Source organism: Mixophyes fleayi, chromosome 3 (assembly GCF_038048845.1).
Source record: "Mixophyes fleayi isolate aMixFle1 chromosome 3, aMixFle1.hap1, whole genome shotgun sequence".
NCBI lineage: Eukaryota > Metazoa > Chordata > Amphibia > Anura > Limnodynastidae > Mixophyes > Mixophyes fleayi.
In genome coordinates this window covers 70,947,966-70,961,749 of record NC_134404.1, presented here as the reverse complement: position 1 = coordinate 70,961,749, position 13,784 = coordinate 70,947,966, and positions in this window count along the sequence as shown.

The following is a 13,784-nucleotide window of genomic DNA, read 5'->3' as shown; positions in this document are numbered from 1 at the left end:
ATTCTTTAATAAAGAACAGTTATACTTAAGTAGTGACGTGTGTGTGTTGTCCTGGGTTAATTTTGTGCTGCTGTATCTAGATGACTATTAATTAGACAAGTCAATAATATGAATAATTCAGTTTAACATTATAATAAATGTTAGGTGAAACTCTATATATGGAAGTCAACAAAACATATGCATCTTGACTAAACTTTGTTAGCTAACACATCTTATTGATAACTACGTTGCATGTTCGGTAAACATTATACATGAGTAACAATCAGATATAAGGTTTGAAGATTGTCTAGGTGAGCTTTACACTGAAGTGGTATAACTAATAATAGTAAAGCATTTTTTCCTGGGCCTGATGGTACCAATCAAAGGACAGCGACAGTATTTGTACCACTGCTGTTGTTCTTAATTAGGCTTTGCAGGTGAAAGCTATGTTCCAGGGGGAGGGCTTTCCATTTTTGCTAGATTTAGTGATTTTCCCTATTTCATGAACAGGCTCCAAGGTACCTTCAAAACTCTTTCTACGTTACCCAATACTATGGAAGGAAACTGTGTTCTGCTACAAACTCATGCTTCCCTTTTACAGCTATGCACTCCTATTAATTTGCTCATGCCAAGAAATCCTATCACACAACTCTCATCTGTTCTTTGTCCACTAATCTCAAATGTCTTTTAGCTGTTTTAACTTCCAGTTGATGAAAACAGCACAAATATAACAGCAATAGATATACAACATCCAAAATGTAATCTCATCTGTTTTTCCATCCCACACTAGCTCACACTTACTCTTATCTTCCACACTGTGTCTCTTTAGTTAAGTCTGTGGGAGCTAATTATACTAAACACATACTTTTATGGATCTAAGCATACACAGGTTCCTGCTCCCACTGAGAGAGTTCATGAGCTGGTTTATCACCTCTTTTATGAAAAGAATATGCACGATCATTGCAAAATTCAAGGTGGGACTTAGTTGAAATTATTGGAAGAGTACTGATTTCTGACAGCTCCAAGGTGGTGTAAGTTTCAAGTCAATTTGCACAGCTAATAAGCATCATGATCTTTTATTTATAAGGCCCAACAGATTACACAGTGCCGGACAGAGTATTATAAAGCATAACAAGGTAACAACGTGAGCAAAACAAAAGATTAGTTTAAGCATAAAAGAACATGACATATGACAGGTACAAACGAGGTAGACAAAGTAGTTTGGACATGAGACAAATGGAAGAGAGAGCCCTGTCGTAAGAGCTTACAACCTAGAGGGAATGGAAAGCAGAGACAAAAGGAACAAGTAGGAATAAGGAGGTAGAGTGTGCAGAGGGAGTTGTCTCTGGTGGGGGTGGGATAGGCCAAGGTGAAAAGATGAGTTTCGATGGACTAATTATAAGATTGGAGGTTGGGGGATAGTCTGGTAAGGCGGGGAAGGAAGTTTCAGAGGCAAGGAGCGGAGTCTTGGAGGCGTGTGTGAGAAGTGGTAATCAGGTTGGAGGAGAGGCGCAGGTCCGTGGCAGAGTGGAGGGGATAGGCAGGAGTATATCTCGTGATTGCGTAAGACAATAGCTGTATCATCTGTTAGACAATCTAGACTCCTCCCTAGATCTCAGTAGGCACTGAGGGGCCCAGATTACGATAACTCATTTTTATATTTTGTTTTTTTGGCAAATGGAGGGTGAAGGGCTCCCTAACCAATATATTGCCTGGGACACCATGGAGTCTTAATCTTGCTCTGGGGCAGAGATGTATGAAGGAGATGTGTCAGGGAGGGCTTTAAAGGAGAGGATGAGCAACTTGAAGTATAGTCTGGAGGAAATCAGGAGCCAGTGTAGAGCTTTGTAGAGTGGTACAGCAGAGAAGGAAAGACGGGAGAGGAAGATAAGTCTTATACAGTGTTTTGGACAGATTGAAGAGGGGAGAGATGAGTGAGGGGAAATCCAGTTGGCAAGAGATTGCAGCAGTCAAGATGGGAAAAAATGAGCGAGCAAATGAGGGTTTTAGTGACATTTGGTTGAGTAAGGGGCCTATATGAGCAATGTTACGAAGATGTTGGTGGCAGGAATGCATGAGGGACTGGATATAATGAGTGAAGCTGAGGGCTGGGTCAAATAGGACTCCAAGGCAACATGTCTGGGGAAGAGGAGAGATAGTAAAGTTGTCCACCATGAGAGAAATGGAAGAAGGGGATGTCATACTGGTAGAGAGGAAGCTGATATGTTGGGTTTTGGAAATGTTGAGTTTGAAATATAGTTGGAACTTCCAGGGTGAGAAGTCCTGAAGTGCCCAAGTTCATACTGTAATTGTGAGGCTGGTTTCTGTTTAATATAAAAATTCAATTATTGAAGAAGTCTGCCTTATAGTACATAAGTAAATAGAGTCTTTCTTCCCTCTTCATGAGAGTAAGATTATAAGTGAAGCCCTCATAGAACAACAAACTAGTTGGCCCTCTAGCCATGTGGCACCCAGTGCAGTACACATGGTACAGCAGTGTGATGTGTGTTGGTTACAGAAATCTGTGTGTGCCCGTTGCCTGGCACTTTGACAAGGTCAGACAGCATTAACTGTAGGCAGACAGTGCAGTGTTTGCCCAAACCTGCGCATGCACAGACTGGATGGCAGTATTGATACCACACACTGGCAGTACTATATACAATTTGGGCTTTCAGTTGCACCTTTTGCAAAAAAGAATTACACATTTTTAAAAGATAGGAAAAAAAAGGGTGTGTGGCTTGGCAGCCATTGTGGAAGGACACAGAATCTTCACAATCTGCTAACATTGTGTCCTTTATCACTATCCCACGCTGTCCCAGTCAGTTTACTCACCGCTCACAGTGTACTCTTCCATTGAGTATTCGGTGGAGGGTCACCTGACCCTCGAAACGTGGACTCAGTACTAGTTGGCACTCTATTACACCAGGACCTTCCCGAGGCTCCAGACCTTGTGGCACATTGCTTCCTCTGTATGGCCTGCAAACAGACGCAGACTCTAATATCTTCACACAGTCCCGGGACTGTGGTGAAGAATGAGCTACATCCAAAGTTATTGGATGACCATTTAAATATGATGTAAATTTTCTCCTCTCTTTGTCCTGTGCGTGGGCCATAAGCTTTTGGAACATTGCCTGTTTACCAAATTTGTCTTTCTCAATTTCACTGTCTCTCTACAACATGCAAAAATGCCTAAAAGTAAGAAGTCCAACTCCCAAACACTGGTCAAATATCTTACCTTGGGCCAGCCAACCCAGTCTAAACGGGCACCTTCAGCCTCTCCATCAGTGAGCGATTCAGAAATGGAATCCATGACAGACGATCCTTCTGCCCCTTCTACCAAAGCGAATACTGCTACCCTCCTCTCTGAAATGAAACTTATTTAACAGATCATCAAGCACAAGTTTACCAAAACAATGTCCAATTTCACTTCAGAGGTATTTTATATTGGAAACCGCGTTGATGCAATTGAGGAACGTCATTCTCCGCCTGCACTAACAAGGCAAAACAACAAATACTCACATAGGCGAGAGGGCGCCCAGGTATTTGAATGGATGGGACTAAAGTGCTTATCTGTCAAGGCCTGGCCCCGTCAAATTTACACAAACGGAGAGAAATGAAATACGTGGCATAAGCCTTTCGAGACGAAAAAAAATAATACAATACAGGTGGGGGTTTCCTTTCTCCCTCCAAGTTCAAATGGATGGTAGAGTGTTCACAGCAAGAACCTTGATGATGCCCAACTAATACTTCCGAAACTTAATCTCCAGAACTCTGCATTATTATCTCCTGGCCATTCACCTGAATGTAGTGCCACCCCTTTACCTCAGAGGGATCCAAAGCAGGTCCGGCAACCCACCTATTCCAAGTGAAAACCTGTCCCTGTCACTTGAGATGCCCCTGGTTGGTCTCCTTTTGACCCACTTACCCCCAATGGAACTCGTGCTGATTCATCCTTGGAAGTTCTCCATTATCAATTACTTAGGTACTTAGGTTCCCGGTCGCAAGGCACTTGTCTACACTTGACTGTGTGTGTTTCATCTGGCTCTTTAATTACAAAGGGAACCTTTGAACTTTTATACCTCTTTATTATACATGGCTGATTTCTAGTCAGCATTGTGTCTGTTTTGTGTACGTTATTTTTTTGTTTCTCAGATTTAACAGACCCCGGCCTCCTGATTCTGCACCAGGCGTTTGACATGCACCTCTGTTCATGTTTCTGGCCTCTCAAGGCTTACTGCTGAACAACTGATATTGACTGTGGATAAGTCATGTTATTACGGATATTCTTATACATAAATATGCAATGCTTCTGTCACAAAATGATATTGTTCTTCATGTTTTTATTTCTTCTTGACTATTGTTCAAATTTACACATATTGTACACATATTTTTGTATTTATAGTGTTCTTTCTACCACACACTACTAAGTTTCACACCTATCTCCATTCTCTGTGGCAAATGCCAGCACCACTATACTCGAAGCTACTTAACCTCACTTCCATGGCTATTAAATTCATAACACTCAAGGTCTGAATTGTCCCCCTGCCATTTTATTTTGTAAGCACCTCACATTCACAACCTCCGAGATCATCAGGGATTCAGAGGGACGTGATGCTTTCCACTAAAGCGAAGAACTCCCTTAAATAGTTAAACCAAACTTTCTATGAACAGGGAGAGAAGGCAGACTGTTTAGAGCAATAAGGACAGCACTTATTAACTTTTAGATTTAATATACAAAAAAGTACAATGCTTACAGGTCATAAAACAATAAAAGTTAACATGCCATAACATAAGCAAAACATGTAATATAAAAGGATAAAATTCAGAGTATAACTTACAGACAAGTGGTATAATCTGTACCAAGAGAAATTGGCTTGAAAAATGGACAGCTTATCAATAATTATTGATTTCCCAAAACACTGACAAATTCTTGTAGGTGTTCTCATATTTTTTAAAAACACTTTGTCACCTTTCCCCTCCTCAGGGGGGTTTGGCCTCAGGGAAGAAGGCTGTGACACAGTTTTACAACCACGATTTACATCTCTGTTTCATATACCATGTTAAAATGTAACATAACTTTCCTGGAGACACACGGACCAAATTTTATTATTAATAAGTCCAATACAAATTTATAGATACCAAACAGCATAGGTCTAGTGTATTAGCTGAGCTGATATTGATTTCCTCCACTTCTCTGCCTGACAGACAGCTTTATTTGACGTATGGGCTGCCCTTCATCATGCTATTTATGAATATGAGGTTGATCACTAATTATATTGATTGTAAGTTACATTTTGGAAACTGAATTATATTTGTCTATATAAGATGCAGCAAACCATCATCCTTGTGTAAGACCGCAAGCTGTGAATGAATCCCTAAAGTCTCTCTGGGTGCCAGAAACCACTCCTTATGTCAGGATATAGTTCACCCTATGAGGACTTTCAAGCTGTTCACTTCCTTAAAGGGAACAACTATTATCTAGTAACATAGGGGTGTTTAAAGCCATAGAATAAACACAGGCCATTGGAGAGCAGAGCTCTGCTTTGAAGTCATTTGCATTTAACTTACAGAGAAAAAAACAAATTATAAATCAATCCTTTGAAACACAGTATTTTTCATACAGTTATGATTAGGCTTTATTCCCCACCATTATGTTATTGGTTATTCCTTATAGCTGTAATTTGTCTATGTTCAAAGCAATATACAAACAACAGTACAATGCTTACAGTTATAAAAACAATAAGGTTGACATGACATACATAACCAAAACATGTAAAATAAGAGGATAAAGTTTAATAATATAAACTTATATATGAGTTGTATAATCAACTACAAGGGAAATTGACTTGGAAGATGGACAGTTTATCAATGTTGATTGATAATTTCTAGTAATCGGCCTCATGTTTTTAGAGACACTTTTATACCTTCCTTCTCCTTCAAGGGTTACGGTCTCCAGTGGGGGCCTGTGACACCATTTATAACCACAATTTTGCATCTTCCCTGATTTAATACCCAATTCTAAAATGTGACCTAACATTCCTGTGGAGTATCACACAGATCCAAATTTATTATTAATAAATCCAATACTTTTATAAATACCAAACAGTATAGGTCTAGTGTATTAGCTGAGCTGATACTGATTTCCCCATCTTCTCTGCATTGCAGACAACTTTATTTGATGCATGGGCTTTCCTTCATAATGCTATTTATGAATATCATCAATTTATATAGCATCACTAATTCCGCAGTGCTGTACAGAGAACTCACTCACATCAGTTCCTGCTCCATTGGAGCTTACAGTCTAAATTCTCTAACATTAACACATAAAGAGAGAGAGACTAGGTGCAATTTGATAGCAGCCAATTAACCTTCTAGAATGTTTTTGGAGTGTGGGAGGAAACCGGAGCACCCAGAGGAACTCCACGCAAACATGGGAAGAACATACAAACGCCACACAGATAAGGTAATGGTCAGTAATTACATTTGCCTATAGAAAAAATAGCGAGCCATCATCCTTGGTAAGACAACATGCTGAGCAGTTCCTAAAAGTCTATTCAGGTATCAAAACTCCATCCTATACGAGGACATAAGCTCACCCCAGGAGATCTTTGAAACTGCTCAGCTTTCCCTAAAGGTGATGCTGTTAACTTTTAACACAGAGGTGGGCAAAGCCACCAAATAAACACATACTAGTATATCTGGCTTGGGATTTTTCAATTTAGCATACAGATAAGCTCAAATTATCAATGGATTCACTTGATATGCAATATTTACACGTAGATCTATTATGCTTCATTCTCCGCAGTTTTGTTAGTGATTAATCCTTATAACTGTAATTCCACTCTATTCAGTACAAGCGTGTTATTTATTACATCCATATAATAGCCATTTATTACCCCACACCCACCACTCAGGGGTGTGGAAAGAGCCCTAGTGCTGTCAACACGGGACTGGGTACCCATAGGGTGGGGGCCCAGATATTTTTTTTTCAGGCTCCTACTCCCTAGGGAATCCAGCCCCGTGCTGAATAGCCTGGGGTTTTGTCATTATGGCAGGCGATCCCCCTGCTTTGGGTTGTCCTGCTATAGTGCCACCTGCCATGGCAGGCAAAGCCTAGGGCTGGTTGAAGGAGAATTGGGGGGACCCTACGCTGTTTGTCCCCCCAATTTGCCTCCAACCAGCACTAGGTTGTCAGCAATATGTCCAGTAAAGAGTGTTATTTTTAAAACTGTTTACTAAATGCGCTGGCATTGCTGATTTAATGTTGGCATTGGGACTGTCGCCATTTTGACTGTTAGAAATCACAATGTCAGTATTTTATCAGTGTTGGGCAAATTGAAATACCAGCATTTATTTGTTGGCATTTTCATGTCGTCAGGATAACTGTGGGTATTTCTTCCATCGGAAATTCGTACCCTACTCGTTATTACTAGGTTTCTAACACCACTCAAGTCTTCTTTATTCACAACCCTCTTCCGAAATGCATCATCTCCAGTCTTTATAATCTCCTTATTACCACCAAACAAGCTGCTAACCCAAAACATGAACTTAAATGAAAAGCTGATTTAGACAGGCCACCGGAGGAGGCCATTTGGGCCTTAGTGAGAGAAGGGGTCTCTAAAATCTCAATTTCTTCTCTATAAAATATATTTTAGGTGGTACTTGGATCCAACGTGGGTGGAACCTGGGCCTGATTAAGGGTTCCAGTCGCCCTAGCCTAAACAACAGCTGCTGCCCCCCCCCTGTGGATTTTATGCCCTAATATGTATATTCTGCAGCACCAGAGCTGAGATGATTATTGGAATGAAACCACAGTAATTGCACCTAGTTCCAATCCACTTTTATGTATTTGTACAATCTATTAGAGATTATTTATACATAGATGATATTATAGTAAAGATATTTATGGTTCAGGTCATCTTAAAGCAGGCCTGTCCAACCTGTGGCCCTCCAGGTGTTGTGAAACTACAAGCCCCAGCATGCTTTGCCAGTAGACAACCTGATGATAGCTGGAAGGGCATGCTGGGACTTGTAGTTTCACAACATCTGGAGGGCCGCAGGTTGGACAGGCCTGTCTTAAAGGTAAAGAATTCGGTCTTATATTAATGCTTATTTCACCAGCATTAATCCAGTTTTGACAAAATAGCGATTGCATCTAGCGGTTGCAAGTTATGAGCAATATTAGATTAATACTCAAAAGAGAGACTAAAAGACAGAAGCGCAAACAAATTCTCTCCTCGACAATTATATACCACCAACACAATATTCTATTAAAACATTTTATTAAGAACTGTCGAAGTCGTATAATTGGATGAACGAAAATATATTGGTTAATATTATTTTATTGTCCGATTGCATTCAGTATGCCATGCTACACGTGGCATACTGCGATCGCATGGTAAAATACGCACGCACACACTCTCATTACAACATTTAGTTATTTACATAATTCATATTTATATGGATTCCATTCCACAGTGATTTATGAGCAGATAGTATTTAGTTTATTATTAGTTTATATATTATGATTATATGTACACTTCAGTGTTATTTAAGGCTCAGGTTATAGGAAATGTGTCATGTCTGATATCATTTTAATCCCCTATTCACCAGCAGCTGTCCGGTTCATTCGCCGAAGAGATCGCATATTGCATACTCTAGTTATTGATGTTAAGGAATAAATAGTCAGAGTGATACCAAACTGTAAAATGCTAAGGGACTAGTTGTAACTGGTTTCTGGGCGGGAGAATCATCTGGAATGTTGACCCTCAGCCTTTGAGGGGGTTGTTTGAACTAGCCTATGACCTGCAGCACTCTGGACCTTCCTGATACCTGGACCTATAGAAGCAAGCCACATCATCTGCATTGTTGTCTCTGTAACACTGAGAGTATATAATATAGCTGTGCTCCCACTGGCTTCAGACATTCTCTGACCACAGTATTCTAGAGTGAAATACTGTTCCCTGGTACCCATGAGAACGCATGCGAGCGCGGTATGTATTTATCTCTTTTTGGTATTGGCTGTACTGTACTGTATTATAATCATGTATTGAATTGTTAAACTTTGCATCTGATAAAATAAATTACTTTGTGCATTGGAAACACAATACAATCGCTTGGGCAATGCTTATTTGAAAATGATAGAATTACTTTAATAGAACAATAATACATAATATAATATAACCATAAATCATATTATTTGTAACTCTCAAAATAATGTAGAAACAAAGCCGTTGTTGAATTGAGAACTCAAATATAAAAAGAGAGAATACAGGTTTTTTTATGACAGTCTCTGATTGTAGAACTTGATGGTGCACATTAGATAAAATTATAAAAAAAATAAGAAAAAATAATATCTATTACCGCAGTAATCAGTAGAATATATAAAAGCTTCTTTGACCTTGACAACAATCTGATACAGATTAATTCTTTTTCTGTGCCATATGAAACTTCTTTTTAGATAGAGAGCATTTGTTATTCCCTTAGTCCGTGTCTGAGGATAAGGATACTGTGTAGATCTATATGAATAACGTTCAGATGCAAATCCAGATATCAGGAACCATTAGTCTCAAGTTGCAAATCCATGTATCAGGAAAAAGGTATCGAATAAGGAGGCTGCTGAATGTAGAGCCAGGAACTGCTTGACAAAAGTCAGAATCCCAGAGGATACAGACACGTTAACCAGGATACTATTGTGTAACACTATCCAATAGTCAAAAGTACTTTGTTTATGGGTCAGTTTAAACTGGTTATTCGGCGGGAAGACACTTAGGTAACAGTTGGGGTAAGTTGCCCCTCCTTTGAGAAGAGATTAAATGAACTGACTTATGACCAGCAGTCTACTGGAATATCGTTAACTCTGGACCAATGAAGACCTCTCTTAGTGTTATCTGTCTATATTCGTGACATCATCACTGTTTATGTTAATTGAAACTGCATATAAGCAAGTCCTGGGCCAGTGTTAGATCTCTCTTCCTGACTGCAGACTACACGATCTGAACCTTGCGTAATGTATTCGGTTTATAATTTACTGTTTACTATTATATTTTATTTATTTTATTGTTTATTCATCATCATGGTTTGCTGTTATCCTGCTACCTTTAGCTATTAAATTTCTTTGTGCTTTGGAACCACCATAATCGCATTTGACAATGTTTATTGGTAGCGATAAAACGAACATTACAATTTCAGGGCTCTTGAGCGGAGATCACACTACTCAAGGATTCGCAAAACCTACGGATTTCGGTTTACCAACAGGGTGGGAGACGCGTCATATACAGGTAAGAGCGCAAATATCTGCTTTGTGTAATCGAAGGGGTGCTGGTTAAAACCTAAGGACAAGAAAGAAAAACTGTTTCTTTTTCATGTCATTTTGCTATTTAAATGTGGTTTGTTTGCATAGCGTACGTATATGTCTCCCTATATTGCCGCATGTTTAAACTGTTCTATCATTAAACTGATGATAGATAGTCCTGTTATATTTTAAATGCAAAATTTACCCTTAAAGACAGAAGTTAATATTGGGTCATTCTAACACTCTTTCTTCTAGTTGCAGTGACTCTTGATAACTTATTTGGCTGACATTTATTATTTAAAATGAAGTGGGTAATATACTCTGCTTCTGATGGTGTTTTTTTTATGTATTCCAGGAAGACACGCATGGGAGATACAGAGTATGTGTCACAAGGGTTAATTCTGCATTTCACTGTTATAGCCGCGAGTCCATCACAGGTTGTAGAAATATTGTGGTCAGAGATACCAAGTTATATAATTTTTTCCGGTTTAAATTGGTTTTGCCTTCCATAACACTGTCACTAGAATAAGGGCCATAACAAGGGAGGTGCAAGCGTCCAGGAAGCAAGGACAAGGGGGCACACAGACACACACTATCACACCCAGCAACTTTCAGGGCTTGCTTGGGGCTGCCACAGATCGGAGTGCAGTATGAGCAGCAGGGAGCTCCAACCACCACACTATCATAAAGGTGCACTAAGGAGTGCATGTGCAGTGCAGCATAAGAACACTCCTCCCTGCGTATGTAAGGTCCATTGGTGGGGAGGGGTTATGTCCGAACGCCCGAAACACCAGCAAGGGAAAAGGGCCCCTGTTCTCATTTGCCAGGCACTCATTTTCTTGTAAGGGAAACGGGAAAGACGGGAGGGGCAGCTCCACACGGCAGATAAGAAGCACTTGACCCATCCAGTCTGCCCATTTTTTAACCTATAGTAACCTCAAACCCTATTTGACCCTTTGATCTTTGTAAGGATATCCTTATCTCTATCCCAAGCATGTTTAAATTGCTCTATTGTATTAGCCTCTACCACCTATGATGGGAGGTTATTCCACTTATCCACTATATTTCTGTGTAGTAATTGTTCCTCAGATTTCCTCTAAACCTACTTCCTTCCAGTTTCAGTGCATGTCCTCATGTTCTAGTACTTCTCTTCCTTTGTAGAATGTTTCCCTCCTGTATCTTGTTAAAACCCTTGATATATTTTAAAGTTTCTATCATGTCCCCCTGTTCCCTTCTCTGCTCCAAACTATACATATTAAGATCTTGTAGTCTTTCCAGATAAGTTTTGTGCTGTAGGCCATGAACCATTTTAGTTGCCCTTCTTTGTACAATCTCTAATATATTTATATCCTTCTGGAGATATGGTCTCCATAATTGAACACAGTATTCTAGATGAGGCCGTACCAATGATCTATACAGTGGAATTATTATTAGAGATGTTCACTGACCACCGTGTTCTAGTTTTGGTTTTGGATGTGGATTAACTTCCTATTTTGGTTTTGGTTTTGGCAAAACCGCCCTTGCATGTTTAGGTTTTGATTTTGGATCCCTGTTTTTTTTTTTTTAAATCCCTATTTTGTTTGCTAAATCACATAGTTTTGCTCTTTTCCCCCCTACATTATTATTAACATTAATATCACTAATTTCAAGTCATTTTCAGTCAATTTTGACCATCTCACATGACACAATATTAGTTTCATACACATTCGGACAAAGACTGCAGTGACCTGGCTGGATGGTAAGCGACAGAGCAATGGCACTAACACACGGCAGTTCATAGCACATCTAGAAAACATTGCCACACAGCAGTGGCAAAAAATAAAAGTGGTGCAAGATGGAATTGTCCTTGGGCCCTCCCAAACACCCTTATGTAAGATTTTGAAAAGGACATGTACAGTTTAACAAATCAATCACTCAAGCGACAAGCAGTGGCACTTTTGTGACTGAAGTGCTTGGTTTGTTTGGGCCCCCACAATACAAGCTAACAATAGCTTAGCTACCTTAAACCTAACAGTGCTGTCAATGAACTCTATATTATTAAACCATGTCTGATAGTGCTGCATCTTTAATCTCCTTCTCCTCTGTGGATACCTCCCTGAAGAACTGCCAAACTTATGGAGACACAGGAATGGATATTACAACTGGAGTGGCAATAGATCTGCTTCAGACAGACTGTGACACGGAACATGTGGGCAGCATGGAATCTGTCATGTTGGAATACGCTTGTCAGGTGCCGTCTCCGCACTGACACTTGGTGCAGGAGACGGACGCCCCCATCTTCTCAGCAACCACGTCCCGTTGCCTAGCAGCGGGACGCTATCTCTGCTCACCTGTCTGCAGCCAGCATGTGTTACCGCTAAAATCTCCCTAACCCTATCAGGAGGCACCTTAGGGTATATAAAGCAGCCTCTGACACATGTCTAGTGCCAGAGTATTTGGTCTTCAGCCTTGCTCCAGCATTCGTTCCTGTGTTACTGTTACTTGGATTCTGACCCGGCTTGTTCCTGACTTCTCCTTCGGTTCCTGATTCTGGCTTAGACTGATATTTGGTATGTACCCGGCTTCCTGACCATTCTCCTGCTTCTAATTTGGCTATATCCGTTCCTCTGGTTGTGACCCGGCTTGTTGACTACTCTTCCATCCTGCATCCTGGTGGGCTGTCACCGCTGCCTCAATTGTTACCTTGCCAGCTGACTGATACTGAGGGCCGTGACCTGCACGTCCCTTGCAGCAAAGTCCATAGCTCCTTGCGGGGGTTCCTGGTGAAAACCAGGAGCGTGTTAGACTCCGCGCCTCAGTACTCAGTAGCGCCAACTGCTGGCAGGTATCATTAATTCCACAGAGTAATTCTGACAACGCTGCATTGAACAGAGATTTAAACCAATATATAGACGGAAGTTGAGGAGGCCGTACTTAAGTTAAAATGTGATCCCGGATTTAAGAGAGCTTGTACACGAGAGATACACTGCGTTGCAGAAGAATAATACAGAGGAGGCTCTGAGGCAAAACGATACATTTTAAAGTTTAAAGAACAGCTAAGAGACCTGAGAAAACAAATGGATGTGTCACTGGTCCCTGCAGACTAAGCTTTGTAAGACGATGACGAGGAGATCACCGTCACCATGAGCACATGGCCGGTACAGTGAAACTGAGAATGAATCATTAAATCAGTTATGGTTCATTTGATCGCTCCACCTGTTCCTTGGATAATAATTCTACAGCTAATACATTTTGGTCTGCTTCTCAGGACATTCATGCACTCCCGGAACCTGTGCCGATATGTCCACTGCCCCTATAAGGCCGCTATTTGGCTTGCCAGGAATCGCCTCCTCTTGAGAGGGAGAATATGACCATCCAGGACTGTCGCAGGCTGACCCACAGCCTGCTAAGAGACTATAACACCATTGACAGTCCTGAGGAAGAGGAAGATGATTAATTTTCTGTCTCCCTCTTCTCCTCCTCCTTCTATGTGTCTGTTTATTCAATAAAACCTTAGACTTGTGTCTCCCCC